This window comes from Gobius niger, assembly GCF_951799975.1.
Source record: "Gobius niger genome assembly, chromosome: 2".
Classification (NCBI taxonomy): Eukaryota; Metazoa; Chordata; class Actinopteri; order Gobiiformes; family Gobiidae; genus Gobius; species Gobius niger.
The window spans coordinates 13481351-13501137 of NC_136853.1; positions in this window are offsets into that span (position 1 = coordinate 13481351).

Sequence of the window (19787 nt, forward strand, 5' to 3'; positions counted from 1 at the left end):
TTCTGTTCACTGTTCACCATTTTCTTACTGCAAACTCTTCTGTTAAGCGGTAGCTTCTGGGAATAATAACTCATTGTCCCACCAAGAAGAACACGGGCAATGGCGTCTACCCTCCACAACAGTGCGCTCCTCGGCCTAATGCGACGTCACCATTTTTTGACTGATTGGCGGCGCAGAAGTTATCGCGTGTTCTTTACAGCTAAAAGGTCTGCATAGGTTTCCCCCGTGAGCTCCGGTTTCCCCTACTACTAAAAACATGTACAATAGGCCACAATGCTACAACAGGCACAATCCGGCGTGGCGTCTTTATGTGCATGTGTCCCATGTGTGTTCATTAACATGCACTGTCCCGACCAAATAATCAAATAAATTCAATAATATAATTTTACATTAGAATGGAAATAAATTTTTTCCATTCCATCCAGGCTAATAAATTGAATCTGAATATGAATTTGACAGGTTTAAGTTTGGATGATTTCTTATTGACACGTGTGACCATACAAAAGAATACAGTCAGAGAGCGTCTTCACACATGTTGGATCACCTTGTGGGTCGAGCCGAGACCAACCTAGTTCCAACTGCATTTACTCCAAAGTTAGTTCAGTCCGTGTTCACACGCATCCGCACCATCAGCCATTTTGCCTCGTCAGAGCAGAAATCCAAACATCCTCATGCAGCATGTATTCATTCTGTCTTTGCACACAAAAAAAGTGTCAAAGCGAGAGTAGTTTAGCCTGAGTTTGGCCACTTTAGGTCGACCTAACTAGAGCCTGTGTAAAAATGCCGAAATGCTGTTGATTTGTTTCTGTTTGTAGTTTCACTGTCGGTAATTGTAGGACACGTCAATAAAAGGACACACCGGTCAATTGCTAAGGGGTTTATCTATCTGCATAGCTGTGTCCAAGCATAACAGTGAGGGCAGAATATTATGTCTCCACATGCATCCGGACATCGAGGGTGCCATTACATTTTGGCACCTTCTGATGTGGTCTGGACAACTCATGAATTGATACAGTGATGTGATTGATAAAGTGAGTATACATTTGTACATTTGCAAGGACATACTGGTGTTAAAAGCCAGGGGTGAAACATGGGAGTGATGTTTCTAAAAAATGACTGAAGAGACGGAGAGTTTTGGGAGCTCAGCTGATGCCCTGTGCACCATCAAGATGAAAGTCAGAATTGAAAATGGCAAACTGACTTTTTGATGCCCTCTGGAGTCTTGCTCACTGCTGTTAAACCCAAAGACATGTCAGTTTGATGACAGCATGGGAAGGATATCAAAGTTTGCACACTTTTCAGCATCTCAATAGAATCTATTCGTTTTAACGTCCTCAGAAATGGCAATTACATTGTTAGTACCTACGATGTAATTGACTTAAGATGATGACATATAAACAAACACAAGATTTCATCAGACTTGTGTCAAAAGTACAAAATACACAACTAAAAGTCAGTGGTCTATATAACAGCATCAAACTGTGATAATTCAAAGAGGCACATTCTCTTCCTTCCTCCAGCAGTCATCGGCTTGTTGCACAATGTGGCTACGCTAGTTCCTCTGAGCTGAAGCTGTGGGCGCTAGTACTTCCTGTTCGTATTCATTTCCATTAAGATTAGCCTAGACCAGTGAGTTCCTGGTAGTAATATTTCCATAGAGGAGACGTTTATGTTTGTGAGGATCAGGGAGTTTGTCTTGAAGCTAAAGGCTAATTTAACCTCTTAACTCCCGCCTGAACCGAGAGGATCTTTTTTCCTCACGTCATCAGATTTTTTTTTTCCATCATTTTTGTCACTTTTTTGTCATTTTTTGGTCACTTTTTTGTCAATTTCTTGTCACATTTTGTCACATTTTTGTAATTTTTTGGTCATTTTTTGGTCACATTTTTGTCATTTTTCGTCAATTTTTTGTCAATTTCTTGTGACATTTTTGTGACATTTTTGCCACATTTCCATCATTTTTGTCGAGAAAACCTGCTCGGTTCAGGTGGGAGTTAAGGGGTTAATGCATTACACAACTTGAAATAGTGCCTTTATATATATTTTTTCATAGCATGTTAGCCTTTAGCTTCAAGACAAACTATCAATCCTTCATGATCACAGGCGTCTCTGATCTGAACTTCATGATTTCAACACAATAAATGATCATCTACCGGGAACTAACCGCCTACAACATAATCTTTAGAAAATATGATATTTATTCCACTAAAAGAAAACAGACAGGAAGTCCAGGCGCTCACACCTTCAGGTCAGAGGAACTAGCATAGCCACACCGTGCAACAAGCCAATTGGAATGTATAAGTTTGATGACCGACCAAGGGACGAACAGAATGTTTGACATTGATCCGCCCAAGGACACTTCACCCGGGGTAAAACACTTCACCCTCCACCTATAGTTTAAATTATAAGCTAACTGGGAACCATTCTCTGTCTGTATCATAATTTTAAGCTTTCAAGCTTCTACTTCAACCTCGCTCTGGCATTGAGTCACGCACCACGTTTGGTATTGCTTTATGTATTAGCTTAACTTCGTCAGAACATCTGGCCGCTGCAGTTTTGGAAAAGTCTGCGTCGTCGGAGCAGCTGCGTGGTCTAGAGCCGCACAATAAAGCGCCGTTTGATTTTACTGTAAATAACTTCACCTCTCTCTCCCCCCCTTGTGCGGCGGCATCCTTGCTCGACCACACTAACATGCATAACAGATGTTAGCTCTAGGACTGCTGTAGTAAATTACCACGTCGTAAATTTGGATGCGTCGGCTGCTGCAGAGAAGCACCCATGCATCACCCAAGCAATCAGTAGAGAGCTGATCGCATAGTGCTAACAGGACTGAACATCTGCAGGGAGCGGGCCAGCACTTCTACAGTGGAAAGCTTTCAAACAATATTTCATCAGGATGCGTCGCGTGGCAGGCTCAAATCTGGTCATAGACAGGTCGTAAACAAACATGTATGCGTACATTAATCTTTTCGAGAGTGAGGGACTTAGTCTACCTAAGAGTTCAGTGGTTTTACGAGATAAAATATGTTTCAAATCATTAAACAACTTTAAAGAGAAAGTTTAAAAATGATTCCTGATTAATGAGGTGGGCAGGACTGTAGCTGAGAATGTGACCTCGCAGGAAGCACTAAACTAAAAAAAAATAGGCAATTTAAATCCTACACATAAGCCTTTTATTAACGTTGCTTGTTCGTCCCCTCTTACAAAGTCAACATATGCAAATCACAAATAAAATTAAAGCGCAATCATAAACACGACGCACCACGAGTTCAAAGTTGTTTGCAGTTTGTGTTGATGTACTTGAACGGAACGAATGAAACGCTTCCATAAAACATTATTATATCATCTCAAGTGTTTGGCAGATTCTAAAAAATAGTTCATATATAGAATCTTGTACAGCGGGAGAAAAATGTATGTGAACGCTTTGGAATTTCTCACATTTCTGCCTAAATTAGTCTCTAAATGTGGTCTGATCTTTATCAAAATCATAAGAATGAATAAACAGTGTCTGCTTCAACTAATACCACCCAGACATTTACATTTCATCATATTTGTATTGGCCATAACATGTAAACATTCACAGGACAGGGAGGGAAAAGCAAGTGAACCCAGGAATCTTCAGAAATCTTCAGCAGTTTTGTAAAGAATTATCCTGATCGTTGCTGTTGTGAATGTCTCGTGTCTTTCTGCAAAATATCTAGTTAAACTTGTGAATACATTTCTCTATTAATGATAGCAAGTTGTCCAGGCCCTAAGGCAACAAAACAGCCCCACACCTTGATTCTCCCCGCCAATTCAGCTTTGGTTTGAAAAAGAGCACTTGGATTCTCCACAACAGTACTGGGAAAAGGTACTGTGGACTGAATAACCCAAAGTTGAATAGGTTGGGAGGAACACACAACGTCATGTGTGGAGGAAAAATGGATCAGCACAGCAACACCAAAACCCTATCACCACTGTGAAGTCTGGTGCAGGAGAATCATGGTGTGGGGCTGGACCTGCTATCAGTAGAAAAATGAGACATTCACAACAGCGTGGAATAAGTAAGTACGCCCCTGTATTGCTGCGGTTTTGGTCCCGGTCGTGGCACACTGGACCAGCTCTATCCTTCATCGGGTGCTCAAGGGTTTGTGGGAGTTCGCCCAACCAGTCCCAACCAGATCCAGTGGATCTGGAGAAAGCGTTCGACCGCGTCCCTCATGGTGCCCTGTGGGGGGTGCTCCGGGGCCCTCTGCTAAGGGCTGTCCGTTCCCTGTATGACCGCAGCAGGAGCTTGGTTCGCATTGCCGGTAGTAAGTCAGACCTGTTCCCGGTGCATGTTGGTCTCCACCAGGGCTGCCCTTTGTCACCGGTTCTGTTCATTACCTTTATGGACAGAATTTCTAGATTGGGAGCTTCAGGATCTCATCTCTGCTGTTTGCAGATGATGTTGTTTTGTGGGCTTCATCAAATCAGGACCTTCAGCATGCACTGGGTGGTTTGCAGCTGAGTGTGAAGCGGCCAGGATGAGCATCAGCACCTCCAAATTCGAGGCTTGGTGGCCAAAGGTGGCTTCCTCTCTTCGGGTCGGTGGAGAGGCCTTACTTCAAGTGGTATCTCGGGATCGTGTTCACGAGTGAGGGACAGATCTGTGCGGCGCCAGCAGTGATGCAGTCTCTTTATTGGACTGTTGAGGTGAAGAGGGAGCTGAGCCGGGGGGGCAAAGCTAATTTACCGATCGATCTACGTTCCCACTCTCACTTATTGAAACTCACCTCATGAAATTTGGGTAATGATCGAAAGGACAAGATCACGAATACAAGCGGCCGAAATTAGTTTCCTTCTCAGGGTGGCTTGGCACTCTTTGAGATAGGGTGAGGAGCTCAGTTACCCGGGAGGAGCTCGGAGTAGAGTCGCTGCTCCTTCACGTCGAAAGGATCCAGCTGAGGTGGAAGGCCCAGGACACGGTGGTGGGACTATGTCTCCGAGCTGGCCTGGTGTCACCTCGGGGTCCCCCCAGAACAGCTGGAGGAGGTGTGTGTGGACCGGGAAGTCTGGGCATCTCTGCTGAGACTGCTGCCCCGCAACCCACCCCCGGACAAAGCGGAAGAAAATGGATGGATGGCCCCTGCATGAAATAGCTGGCTGAACCTTCTCTTGCAATAACTGCTTTTCTGTTGGTGCAGATTAGACGCTAACAACATTCAGGATGAATCTTGGACCAGTCCTCTTTACAAAACTGTTGCAGTTCAGCGAGATAACTTACTTTCCCCCCCCTGTCCTGTGAACGTTTACATGTTATGGCCATTAAACATACGATAACATGTAATGTTTGGGTGGTATTAGTTTAAGAAGATACTGTTTATTCATTCTTATTTTGATAATCATCAGACCACATTTATGACCAATTTAGGCAGAAATGTGAGACATTCCAGAGCGTTGACATAATATTTTCCTCCCACTATATATGTCTTTTTTAGGTAGAGATTGCAGTGGTTTACAGATAGTAATTACACTGTAAGATCAAATGTGTAAGATATTGAATAAACCCCAAACGGAGGTGTACAAAATTGTTGTAGATTTTATTGTGGCATTTTATACCACTCCATCGCCCTTGCCAGCCATATTGTGATTCTGTGGCAGCAGTGTGAAAGGGTATTGGAAATGATATAAGGGGATGATCAGAGTGATGTGTGTGGCCTCGCACCATATTGATTGGTTCACAAAAGCTGCACGCAGGATTTGTGGTGTGTCCGTGTGGGAGTCTCTTCACTTGCATTCTTTAACTTAAGACGCTGCATTTGTAAATTTAATATATTTCAAGCACTCAAAGTAACGGAAACTCAAGTGTTCAAAGTTTTTCCATCTAAGACCTTTAGAGAAGGAAGTTAATTACTCCTGAGGTTTGCCAACATATTTAAGATTTTTTCTTTTTTTCCTCACGGTTCAGTCCCGCTCAAGAATTCAGTCAAACTAAACACATTGACTTTATCTTTGTTGAGAACATGCCACTTATGTAAAAGTTGTGAAAAAGGAATGAATCCGGAATAAATGAAATGCTAGTTTTGGTTTTAAGTGATAAAAATTTGCTTCAGAAAGGCCAGTTTAGTCGAGTTGCTGTATTTCAGTCAGTTGCAATTCTAGGCACGTCTTACAAGATTCAGTCATAATTCCTGCAGACCTTTATTTCATTGCTTCTTCTGCTTCTTCACGCTTGGAGGTCAAGAAGACATGTGTGGGCTAAAACAGCAATAATTACAAAACGACCGGCTGCTGGCACTCTGAGGAGCAAGTCTCCAGGCCACCATCTCTCCATCACCGTCACAATAGAATAGAAGGACAAGGCAAAGGACAAATGCAGATCTGGGAAGCCGAGCAACAAATGGAAAGAAGATACAAAAGCGATGGAATGAGAGTTTTTGAATCCAGGCCAAATGTGGAATAAAAATGGGAATGTTTAGTATTCCAAACGCACGGCGGATCACTCATCACCATCCAACTGACTTGGCACTCAGGGCAGAACTCCCTCCCCTCTGCCCATCTTTGATGCCAGCTGAGCGGGATAGGAGGGGACAGGGAGGCGGGTGATGGGGGGACACGCTGCAGATGTTAAGTGTGGAGTAGAAGTGACATGCTGTGTGCTAAATATTTCACAGGTTCAATCCCGTGGGCTAAAGCACAACAAGCTATTGTTTAGGAAGAAAAAAAAAGTGACTCATCAGTGGGAAGCTCCAGGGCTTGTGTTGCAATTTAGGCTTTTAGCATATTTCAACCTAAAAGCATGGATGCTTTTATGTCAAGGCCGAAATAGAATTCATGGTAAAAGCTTAAGGTTATCACAAATTATTTTGAAGGGCATTTTGTGTTATAAGCTATAATAGTGTCCCTTCATTTTGCATATCCGTCTCCTTGTTAAGGGTTTTAAGCATAGACACATTAGGTTCAAAAACACTCTGCTCTAGATAATGCCCATCTAAGGGCTTCTTTGTGGTTTTAAAGTTCACTCATGCAGCAGGGCACACACTGCTTCAAATGCAGAGAGCACATCTTTCTAAAAGCTGGTAACATGAAAAAGTACTTTTGAAAACCTGGTTAATGATTACCATCTGGACACACAATGACTACAGTGCCACTGTCAGACTCATTCATCATAATAATCACAATACATGAAATAAAATAACATGGCAGATCCCACTTATCTCACTATGAATAACAATGTGCAGATTTAGTCATCCTAAATGGGGCAGATACATTGTTTAAATTGATTCCCCACATGGGAGAATCCATTCCATTTCTCTAGGGGAAAAAGGATCTGTGGATGTTGTGGCAAACAAAAATGCTAAGAAAAATGCTAAAAGCAAAGCAGTTCTTAGAGCCTTTATTAGCACAAGATGACAGCGTGAAGACAGTCGCAGGAGAGTCTGCCGGTTTAACAAAGCAGCCAGCTTATATACCACAGAGAGTGGTTTACAACAAAGCATTCTTTACCAGGGCACTAAAATAGATGTCTTTAAACAGATGCCGTAAATACAACTGTAACAACAAGTGGACAACTGTAATCTAACTTTATTTCATGGTCACTCAGGTCAAAAGGAGAAGGCCACAGGGGCGCAGATAGGTTTTTGAAACTGGGGGGGACAAAGCTGCTCAGGCATGACAACCTATCAAACTTAATTGCCCATCATTGCAAGACAATAATGCGTATTGGTACGGTTTCTAATCACTCACCAAGCATGCCACATGACGTATGAAAAAGCAGTTTTATTTAAACATGAACTGACTTTAAGTGCACAGATTCTTTATGTAAACCAAAATAGCAGGCTGTAAAAACACACAAACACGAACAGCAAAGCCTACATGTATACAAAAATACATTTGTAAATAAGTACTACTCTACATGACTTTTCAATAAATGGCCTCAAATGCAGAAACAGATTAAGTGAAGGATCCAAAAACCTCTCTCCTCCGATCCTTGCCCTGAATATATTGCTGGGCAATGTCTTTCTTGTACAGACTGTCCAGCCTCTCTTGGTGGATGTGACACACTGCCATTCCATTCAGCCTTTTTTGGGTCATGGTGGACCGCAACCACGTTTTAAGTCTGCGCAGGCCACTGAAACTCCTTTCTGCCTCAGCAGACGATGCCGGCACAACCATCAATAGTCGGACCACTGTTTCAACTTGTGGGAAGAGGGCACGAACTTCCACAGGCATTGCTCTTAAGGTCTGTGCAGCATCTGCAGTGGTTTTGCAATTGTATTTGTTCTGGAACATAGCCAATTGAACCTTCAAATCTTCCCACTGGAGCTCAGGATATTTCTCTGCATTTCTCTGGGTATCTCCCCCTACATTGCTTGCAGTTGGGGTCAGCAGCAAGGCCTCCAATTTCTTCAGTGATTCTATTCCAGGCTGCATAAATCTGTCTGTCAGTTGTGTGTCTACTTTGTCCAGGACTCTGTAGAACTCCACTCTGTGGTACTCCACAGCAGATTCTGGCCTGTGTGCAGGTGCTGGCCCAGAATATCTTTTCGGGGGCCTATGTGCTCGAGGTAGACCTATGGGCTGTAGAGACAGGTTCTCAGCCATATCCTCTGCTTCCTTGAAGACTGCCTCAAAGTGCTCTGGCCTTCTTTTGGCTCGCAGACTCTCTTGGACAACAGATACTGCAGAGACCATGCCCTCCACTGTCTGGGTGGTTTTCTGGAGAGACCTATTCAGCACTTCCAGTTCACTTACAACATCTAAGGCCAGCATGAGCCCCAGCACCACATTGCCTTGCTGCAGTCTAACATGCAGGCCCTCTGCCCGACTTGCAGAATCCGAGTTGCTTGCAGACATCTCATCCAGTGATTGCAGCACTGTGCCATATTGCCCGAGAACAGCATGGATAGCAGGGGTGCGCACTGTCCACCTTGTGGGACATAAAGGCCTGATAGACTGCATTGGCCCTTCTCCTTCAGATGCGACTATGGCTTTGAATTGGTCTTTCAGTTTGCCAGACTGACTAAAAAATGTGCCAAGATCATGAATCCAGTCAAGGGAATTTCTTATGAGAGGGGAGGCTGAGCAAGCTTGTTGTGTGACTAAATTCACACAGTGTGCACCACAATGGATGTATGGTGCTAATGGCTGGCTTCTTTGGATCACTGCTTGTGCACCTGCATATTTGCCAGACATATTAGAAGCACCATCATATGCCTGACCTCTGAGGCTTGAGATTGGCAGGTTTAATCTTAATAGCACATCCAATATTATTCTGGCCAGATTCTCCCCTGTTGTTGAGGTTGTCTCATACAAGCCAATGAATTCTTCGTGCACCAGCAAATCTTTGTCTACATAACGTAGACACAGGGCCTCCTGCTCCACACCTGAGATGTCCCTTGTCCCGTCCATTATGATGGCATATTGCAGTACTGGGAGGGACTGGATCTCCCCCACAATTTCCCTGATGATGGAGGAACTCATCAAATTGAGCATCTCATTTTGGCATTCCCACGATGTGTGTGCTCCCCTCTTCCCAGACAGCCATCTTGTAAAAGCGGGATCCCCCTCAGCTTTGTACTTTAGGAGCTGGTTAAGGTTGCCTTCATTATGCTCATGCCCCCTGAAGGCCATTCCCTGCCTTGCCAGCAGCATGATACCTCCTATGATTTTAAGCAGATTTTCTCTGCTCTCTGCCTGTTGCACTCTGACTGCACTGCTTAACTGTGTGGTAACAGGTTTGTTTTCATATGCAGCTGTTGTGACTGCCACCTTATGACCAGCTGATCTCTCGTGGTTAGCGAATCTTTCAAGAGCTTTTCTCCAATTTTTAAAGCCGGCACTTACAAAAGCTGGATCTATGCTCTTGGCTTGAGCTGGTTTTCCATCTTTATAGTATTTGGAGCACTGAAAACAGAGAACACCATCAATGCCAGGATTGACATGTAGCCAGGGATGCTTTTCATACCATCCTTTCTGGAATGACAGATTGCGGTCCTTCATCACTTGTTTTTTGACAAATTTAGGGTCAGGTTGATTTGGTTTTGTATATGTTATGCCAACCTCCTCTCCCTTTCCTCCATCTGCCTTTGGCATTGCCATCTCATCTCCTGTACATCCTTCTTCTGACTCTCCTTCTCTCACTCCTTCTTGTGTCCCTCTCTCTTCTCCCTCTCTTCCTTCTGCCTCTTCCAGCTGTAGGCCAGCTGCCATCTCATCTCCTGTACATCCTTCTTCTGACCCTCCTCTCACTCCTTCTTGTGTCCCTCTCTCTTCTCCCTCTCTTGCTTCTGCCTCTTCCAGCTGTAGGCCTAATGCACTACTACTGCCTCCCTCCAGTGGATCACTTTCAGTTTCATCTCTCTCACAGCTATCTTCAGTAACTACCTGCAGGCCAAGACCATGATCATTATTTTTAAAATATAGCCCACAATAAACATTACAACTGGTTTAATGGCTAACTGCCATTGGCACCATTAACAGTAGCCTAGCCTAACTTATAGGCCTACAAGCTACCACAGAGGCTACAAGAGATAGTAAGATTCTATATGCCAACACTATTGTGTTGCTATGGGGGGCTTCCTGTCTGTAGCCTGTATATGAGTGTCAACCAGCATCATAGTAGAAACTTTTTTTCAAAATCTTCAAAATAATAAAATATATATTTTGTGTGGTGCATTTTTGTATATAATGGTCAGTAGGCCTAATGCCTACAAAGATCGATTCTGGACTATTTCAGGACTATTAGAAATATTCTGGAATAGCCTAATGTGTCTGCAAGATAATAAGCCAACAGGCTCAGTCATTCAAATTCAATGGAGGTTCAATAGGTAGGCTGGGCTAGGCCAAATGCCAACACTGATTCACCTTAAATTGAACACATGTCAGTCTAAATTATTTTATTAAATTTTATTAAATTATTTAGAGCGCAATGTGTTCAATTTAAGGTGAATCAGTGTTGGTGTTTGGTTAAGATAGCCTAATTATTATAGGCTATAAATAGGGCCTACTTAGACTAGGGTACGAAATACTACTAGGCCTACTATAAATACTACTTGTATAAAAATATTAACCATGTCAAGTTCAGCTAAGACCTCAGTCACGATATCTGAGTCTGACTGAGCGTTATAGTTAAAATTACTAAGTTAAAATGATCACGTTAGCGTCAGTGGCATTTGCAGACATGATTCCAATTTCCAAAAACTCATTTCAGGGAGATTCTTATCGACTGATACCCCCGACAAACAAAACAGCATTAGTGTTAAAACATTTGTATTTTCATGCCCTTTCATATTTTCTGCAGGGCGTCCTAGTAAGTGTGCTCGCGCAATCTTTGAAGTATTCCACGCATGTCGCACGAGTCCAACCAAAAATGACAACCAAAAATGCAAATTGATACCGTAATTAACAGTTTACTTACAGTTGTTACTTTTTGGAAAAAGGATGCAATTGTTTTTTGCTTCTTCGGCTTGGATGGCTTCATCATTCAGCGTTGGTGTTCTGAGAGCAGTCCCCCAACTGATGCCTGTCATGTAGGCTACGCGCCCTGGGTAACCGTGGAAACCATGCTCGAGACGTAAATGCCAGACCGGATTACTTTTAGACAAGATTAAAATAGAATATCTACAACGCAGGCAGCCTGCCCAGTTCAACAAAATGAGTGTCCGTTTATGATCTGGCTGTTTTATGTTGTTGCAAAGCAGTAGCCTATATTAGAACTAATCTTTTGATTTTCTCTGTGAGTTTCGCCTTTTAGAAAACTTTTTTTTTAATGAAAGTTGGGGGGGACGGATTGGAGCAAAGAAGGTGGATCCACCTTCTTTGATTGAGGGTCATTCGTAACTGTGTCAGAACCCTCCTGACGTAGGCTACACTGTCTGATAACCAACAGCTCGCGTTTCGCATTTTGACACACGCACAGCCCAGTCAACACAAACACATGAGCGCAATACCGTTTCTCGCCGCATATCAAAGTGAATGGTCAAGGGAGGCGCTGTTTCGCACATTGCAAAATGCTTGCAAGATATTTTTCTTCATAAAAGTGAGGGGGACGGATCCAGGTGAATGAAAATCTGGGTACGTCATGTCCCCCCCGTCCCCCCCGCTATCTGCGCCCATGGAAGGCCAACTTAGGTCAACAGGAGGTCACAGGAGATAGCAAAGAAACAACTGTTATTTCACTCTAAGCTAAGAACATATTATATTTAGAAAACTGCAAACAAAAAGACACAAATTTCCACAGATCTATGCAATTATTTCCGGGAGGATCTGGCTAATCCGTGAGATAAAGTAAAGTGTAATGTTCTGGTTCCCTCAGTCTGTTACACAAGTTGAAAGGTGCTCCAAATGATTAGATGTACAAATGAGTACTGGGCAGACATTTTGGACTGCTCAGTGCTTCGTATGGTGGCTGGCGTATTTTAGCAGCATTTAGCAAGTTTGCATCAGTTATTGCAGCATGATGTGTGGATGTCCCAATAAATTTGAAACACATTTTGTCAATCTTTATCTCAACTGCAAAGATTCATCTGTTTCTCTTTCTACATGCACATATATCAATACGTATCTGTTGTTAAAGCCTGTTAGTGGATTCTATTTTTCCTCCCAAACTTTTTGTGAATTGTCTTCTCTTTTGGACAAGGGAGGCGTCCGAGCCCATCATGACACAGATCTGACATCACCAGCTGTCAGCTTTGTGAATGATGTTGTCCTTCAGTCAATTGGACCTGGCCCAGAACGAGATTGCAGTCTCCCACCTGGTGGCGGGACTGAAGAACAGCCGGGAACACACGGAGTGTCCCTCTGAGATAACACTGCCACAGGAAAGTCGGCTAAACTCACACTGGCAAGGACACTTTTGTTGAGCCATATTTCTTTAAACACAAAAACTCAACTGTCTTACAGCGTCCACAGAGAAATGTTTATGAGGACAATGTTGCACTGCTTGGTATCTAAAGACCGTACATTGACCTGAATGATCGTAAGGATAGACAACTTGTGTTCATTAGTTGCTAGTCTAGTTTGACTATCTTTCTACTGTTTCCTGTTATGATTAAGTATCTCTTGGAGTGGGGCCAAATCACAGTCTTCAGCAGTTTTAAATGTGTTAAATGTGGATAAGTAATAGCAGGACCATACCTGCCCCTTCCGGTGACCGGCCTATTTAAACCCCCAGTATACTGACCTTGTCCTCTCGTTCGTCGTTTGTGGCCCCTCCCTCTCTTTTGATACATATTTTCTTCAGCTTCTTCTACAGGTACTAGGGAACGTGAGCCTTCCTTCTTCAAAGCCCCAAAACATTTTATCCATTATTCTTTGTGTCAATACACACTTTTGCATACTATCTATCTGAGGTTGTGGTCCTTGTGAGTGAAATGAGTTATGTTATATAAGATCAGGTCTTTTGTCTATACAACGTAACTACTACGCTACTAAGACGCAACTTAACATTACACGGTATTATAAACACTTTATGATGTACAGAAACATTGTGTTTCACAAGAAACACGTCATGGGAGAGAAACTGTTGTAAATTGAGCCGAGTCTTCACACAGCCTAACTTGAAAAATCGCTACAAAGCAGAGCCAAATCGTATTTATTATTTGAGATTCCAAGATTAGACGCTCTTTAAGTGCACTGTAGACTAAAACTCGACTCAGATATATTTACATTTCAGTTTTAAGTCAGTCAGAAAGAAAGAAAGAAATTTCAGCGCAGTGTGATTCAAGTGGGAAGTGCTTATTTCAAGTAAGTTTGAGGCGCTGCCCCATCACCATAAGAGTTATGTTTGATACAGCCCATTGTGTGGGGGTGGGAGGGGTGGGGGGGCTGATAATAATCTCACATTCACTACTGGTGTCAAGCTTTGCCTGAATTGTGACTTAAATTTACCAAGAGTTATAAATTAACTTTTGTTATGAAATGCAAAGGGGGAAATGACATTATTAGATCGTCTCTTCCACTAAGATGTTTTAAAGCTCACTGAAGCATAACAGCTAAACATATAAATGGGCTTCTCCTGCACGACTGGCAACCACTATTAAAACCCTGTAAAGTTGTGACAATCAGATCCTGACAGCGTCCGGAAGAGAACAGGCGGATACAGGGCTTCAATTAGTGACAATAACAGGGCGAAAATAAGGACTGTAGAAAGATGCGGAGACCAAAAGAGTTATCCACAAATACACCTGTTGATTGTGCAGTCGGGCACAGCTGATTTGTGACAGCTGCCACTGTTATTAGCACACAGGGGACGCGGCCACTGGAAAAACAACCCAATTATTGTTTTGAGCAGATGTTCTTTCTTTGAAACAATGACCGTTATCTGAGCAGTCTTCCTGGACAGTGTGTTGTTAAAGTGAATGTCTCGGCTGGATTCTCATGACCTGTTGTTATATGTGTGGGTGTTTTTGTCTGGAGGAAAAGTAACAATGCGTTAATGCAGCACATAGGCATTCTGTTTAGCCGCTAAGACTTTTATTCGGGGCCAAGACTGTTCAACAGCAATTATTACAGGGAGCAACTGGTATCCGGCAAACAGACGGTGCTCATGGAAAAGAAGCAGATCAATTGGCGTAAAAAAGACATGGTCGAGGCCAGGTGTGGGCAATTCATTTTCATAAGAGGCCACATGAGAAACCTGAATTGAGTCGGAGGGCCGCACCAACACATATTTAGCCATGTCAAGCCAAGGACATGCATGTGTGAGCATCATTATTTAGGTTATTCGACTTTTTATCCTCGTTAACCTCAACCATCGCACTGAAAGCTCCTCTCGCTGGAAATTTAGCGATAGCAGGGGTCTCCAAGTACATTTCCCTGGATCCAACATATAGCAATCACGAGTGCATTGCCAGGGTCCATATACAAAAGCTACAACATGTTTAAAAAAATGTTTTGATTGGGAAAATACTTTTGAGGAAACTTTTTTTTCAATAAATGAAGAATAATGAGCCTGGCAGGACTGTAGCCTCATAAAAACAGCTTACACTTATTGCACTTTATAGGCCTGTGTCACAAGTCTCTGCTACATTGTAGTCAATATTCATTCACTCCACACTTCGTGGTAGTAAGCTACTATTGTAGCCACAGCTGCCCAGGGGCAGCCTCTCCATTTCACACTTGACTACAATGTGTTGTTTATATCCTGATCCCTTATTTATGTCAGTGCCCTCTGCTGGGCACCTGTGGAATTCTTTTTTTTTTCTTTTTATTTAAGCTGCCCCCTAGTGGCTGGAGTGAGCATTCTGGTAATTTCTTGAAAAAAAAGAAAAAACATCATAACTGCACAGGAATGGGCTAGAGACTTACTTTTTTTCACCTTCTCATGATTTTATGCCCTAGAAGTCGTGGGCCAGACTGAATCATCTCGCGGGCCGGATGTGGCCCATGGGCCGTATTTTGCCCTTGTCTGGTCTCGGCACTCATTCACAAAAAAATGTGTTTTGGGGACAGACACATTGAGAAACACACTAATGTGTGACGGCTTGCTCCTTCTTCAGGTTGTGTATAATGACGACGTACACAGTAGATACAGCAATGTGGAGTCTCTGGCAGTGAGAAAAAGGCTGTCATAGTTAAATGGTAATTAAATGGTCATATCTATATAGCGCCTTTATACCTGCTTTAGGCACTCAACACACTTTACATCAAGGATCCACACACCCATTCACACATCAGTGTACGCAGACACTGGAGGCAAGGTGGGTGAGGAGTCTTGCCCAAGGACACAACTACAGTGTGCACCTGCGGGATTCGAACTGCCGATACTCCGATCACAATACGACCCGCTCTACTCTCTGCGTCACCGTCGTCCCAAAGTTCTATTGGACACAAGGGGTGGACATTTTGTCTGGACAGCTCAGAGACGATAGGACAAGTAAAATGGCAATGGCAACTTTATTTATAATGCACTTTAAAACAACTGAGTTGACCAAAGTGCTACAAAGGTCAAACATAACATAAAATACAATACGAAAGGTGCATCGAATACAAATGAATAAAATCTGGTAAAATGTCAAAACTCAGGCTGTGTTAAAGCCAAAGTGAACAAGTGCGTTTTAAGAACAGATTTAAAAACAGGCACAGAAGAAGCCTGTCTAATGTGCAAGGGCAACTCATTCCATAATTTTGGTGCAGCCACAGCAAAAGCCTGATCCCCTCTGAGCTTTCGTTCAGTCTTTGGGACGCTGAGGAGGAGCTGATCAGCCGACCTGAGAGACTGAGAAGGCTTGTACGGGTGTAAGAGCTCAGAGAGGTACAGTGGGGCGACACCGTTAAGACATTTAAAAACAAAAACAAAACCACATTAGCCTATGCTAACATGAGAGGTCCAGATCTTCATTCAGGCCTGTTGAAGTAAGGACATGGATCAAGTAAGCTTCTCTTTGCCTTCAGCAGTAAACTTCAATTCCTGACACGTTTACGTAGAGTGGAAACATTACTGTGATGAACAACCAATGTGTTGCCATGGGATTATTTTGGGATTGGGAACAAATGGCTTACCTATGTTAGGCCACTCTATCCCTAAGACTTTTAGTGAGCCACACATAAATTAGAAGCACCCACAGGGCATTCAAGGCAGTACTACATAGCTATCTAATATTTCTGGCCCTAAAATAAGGACTTTTAAAAAATAAAATCCAAATTATAAGAGCCCGGACCTGATCTTTCTGTGATTACTGTTGTGGTACCGCTGTGGTCATGATTCAATGATTTTCTGCAGTGCCATTTTGTATTGTATTGGTGATGGGAAAGTAAGTAAAGTAAGTAAATGACATTGTACAATCATACAACGAAATTGTGTTCAGGTGTTTGTCCTGAGCTAGGGATGCACCGATACCGATACCAGTATCGGGTATCGGGCCGATACCACATGCTTGTACTCATACTCGTACTCATTCATGAGGTCCCGATACCAGAAACCGATACTATTTGACGTGCGGCCAGCGCACCTACGAGGCGCACCTCTCAGCTGAGGAGAGAAGAAGCAACAAACTGGAGAATTCTTTAGTGCAAATACAATATTCCACATAGCTGACTTTATTACAAACTGCGCTCTCTAAATCAGAGTCTGTGCTGGATTTAACCAGAGCTTAATGTTAGCGCTGCAGCGTCTGCAGTGTTTACAACATACAGGCTAACGTTGCTAACTCGCGGCTAGCGCAGTTTTTGCCATTCTGACGCCGTTTTATGGCCAGGGGTTTATTCATCTGAAAAACTAACCCGGCGACTAAAAAGTCCCCAGAAAATCCAACGTAAAGACATACAGCATGTCCATATTGAGCGAAAATGAGCTGCAACAGAACAATGAAAACGCTGTAGCTACTCGCTAAGTTGCTACAAAACACACGAGAAAATCCACACGGAGCTGAAGTAAAGACGAAAAGAGACCATCTCAAAATTATTGTTAAATAAAAATATATGAATAAAGCTCAGGCATTGGGGAGCTTTTGGACATGGGCTTTTCTGTCAATAATGGACAGTGCAATAAAAATTTAAAAATAAACTGAATGAAAATTAAAATAAATAAATAAATGTCATCAGCACAATTCTAATATAACTGCTCTTAAATGTGTCGCCTACTTAAGAAAATGTAAATGAGTAAATTTACTAATTACAAACCAATCTGCTGTGAAAAAAGTAAGAATGTTGAAGAAAATGCCTTGTACTCGTATCGGTATTCGGTATCGGCGAGTACTTAAATCCAAGTACTCGTACTCGTATCGGTTTTAGAAAAAGTGGTATCGGTGCATCCCTATCCTGAGCCGCACCACCACTGTGGGCCAACCTGACCAGCATGTTTTTTGGAGGTCGGGGAAACCGTATTACCCAGAAGAAACCTGGCTGTCTGCCTTCAGTCTGCCCTGGTCCTCTGAAACGGTCCAGAGCTTAATCCTGTTTCAAAGCGTGGTGTCCTGCACTGATCAGCTCCTCCACCTCCTCCTTCCTCTTCCTAATTGTTAGAGGATAACATTAAATCGCTATTTATCATATTGGGTCAAGCTTCGTACCATCCGTGGGTCAAGCTGTAAAGTTGTACTATCTCTGTCATAGTCTTGACTGTGGTACTCAGAGCGTCATACTGATACACAGGCGAGTACTGAGAGGGCATTTATCCCTTTTCTGTGGAAGCATAGACAGACTTGAATGGTAGGACTAACGCAATGTCTTGAGTTCATGCCTCCGGTCCTGTACCAAAGGTAAATACATTCCTCCTGTATAAGACATCTAGACTAGAGCTAAAATTGGGCACAAAAAATCAAGCACGACCAGAGCCCGAGCAATTAACTTGAATTGACAGCCTTAAATAATAATTATTTATTTAATGCCCGCCCAGTCAGAGCCTCTGCGCAGTGCGTTCAGCAGCAGCACTGAGAGGAGCGCGCCATGTGTGAGAGGTACGTGTAAGCAGCAGCGTTGTGCACATATCTGAGCAGGCAGAGATGTGTGCAGTCTCTCCTCTTTCCGTCTCTCTGTCCTCCTCCTCGTACTTTTTACGCACAAACAGGAACCAAACTGCTGATTTATCCAGTGTAAGTTAAACACTGTCCTGAGAGAAAGAGTGAATAGCATGTTCTCTGTGTAGCGCTGTATCAAAGGTGCCTGACCATGCTTTTACAATGTGACAGCAAGCAGCATGTGCGCCCGACCCCCCCGCACCACCTCCCTCCCCTCAGCGTCGCAGGAATACGTATAATCATATTTTGTATAGTCTAAGCCTATACCTTACATTTTGATTTGAGATTATAATGACGGTAAGAAAAAATATAAATAAATAAAAAAATATGTAATATGAAATAAAAATATTTGAAAAAATTGTTGAAGCCCAACTTGACCCAAACCCGACTGTCTTGCGTGATATCGGACCGACCCGGCCCAAATTTCGGGTCGGGCTCGGGCCTAAAATCTTACCTCTAATCCAGACGGCTGCCTATTCTTCATTTATCCTCTCGAGCACCATTGTTAATTCTCTAACACTCCTACACAACTCCCTCCGCTCCACAACAGTCTTTCACTGTCTTCTGGGAAGAGCTTAGCAGTTAATCTATTTTATTCTCCAGTGAACATCTATTAGTCAAAACACTAGGGATAGAAGGCATGTGTGGCTTAGCTGTGAGTCTTGCCTGGATACCCCCTCATTTGTTCCTTCCTTGTTTCCTGCAGCTCCACTCTCTTGGTGCCTCTTCAGTGTTTCAGAGGAAGAAAATTGTAGGTCTCAAATGTCTTTAGCTTATGAGCTAGAAGACTGACCACTGCACAAAGCCTTCTCCAGCACCACACAAAGACTCTCAATGAGGTCCCTATTACACACAATTTTCACAATGTGAGCCCAATAAATCTTGGCACTGCATCATGGAATATGCCCGTGCCTTCAGGGAAGAAATCCTCTGATGGAGAAGCCTGGAGGTCATTCAGGATGTTCAGGTCGTCAGACGATCTCATTTACCAAGCGTTTTCTCATGTGCAAAATGAGTAATACGTGGATCAGCAGCAGAGTCATTTCTCCAATTCTTACTCATAAAACATTGCCTTATTTATATTGGCAGTTTCAAATGGTAAATTAGGCGCAGCACGACCACAAAATAGCACATTTTACTTTTCTGCTTCCACTCGTTTTTTAGCACCTCTGTTGATAAATGACCCCCACAGTGTAACTGAATCTAGAGCTGGCCAACTGCAGCAACTCAAGGTCAGAACAGGACGTTGAATTTAGGTGACGCCTTCTTTTGTCATCAGGCAGTACATTTTCAGAAGGAAAATATTGAAAGAAATGTTCCCTAAAGGCTCGCGACCCACTGAAAATGGTTCCATGGCCCACCAGTTGG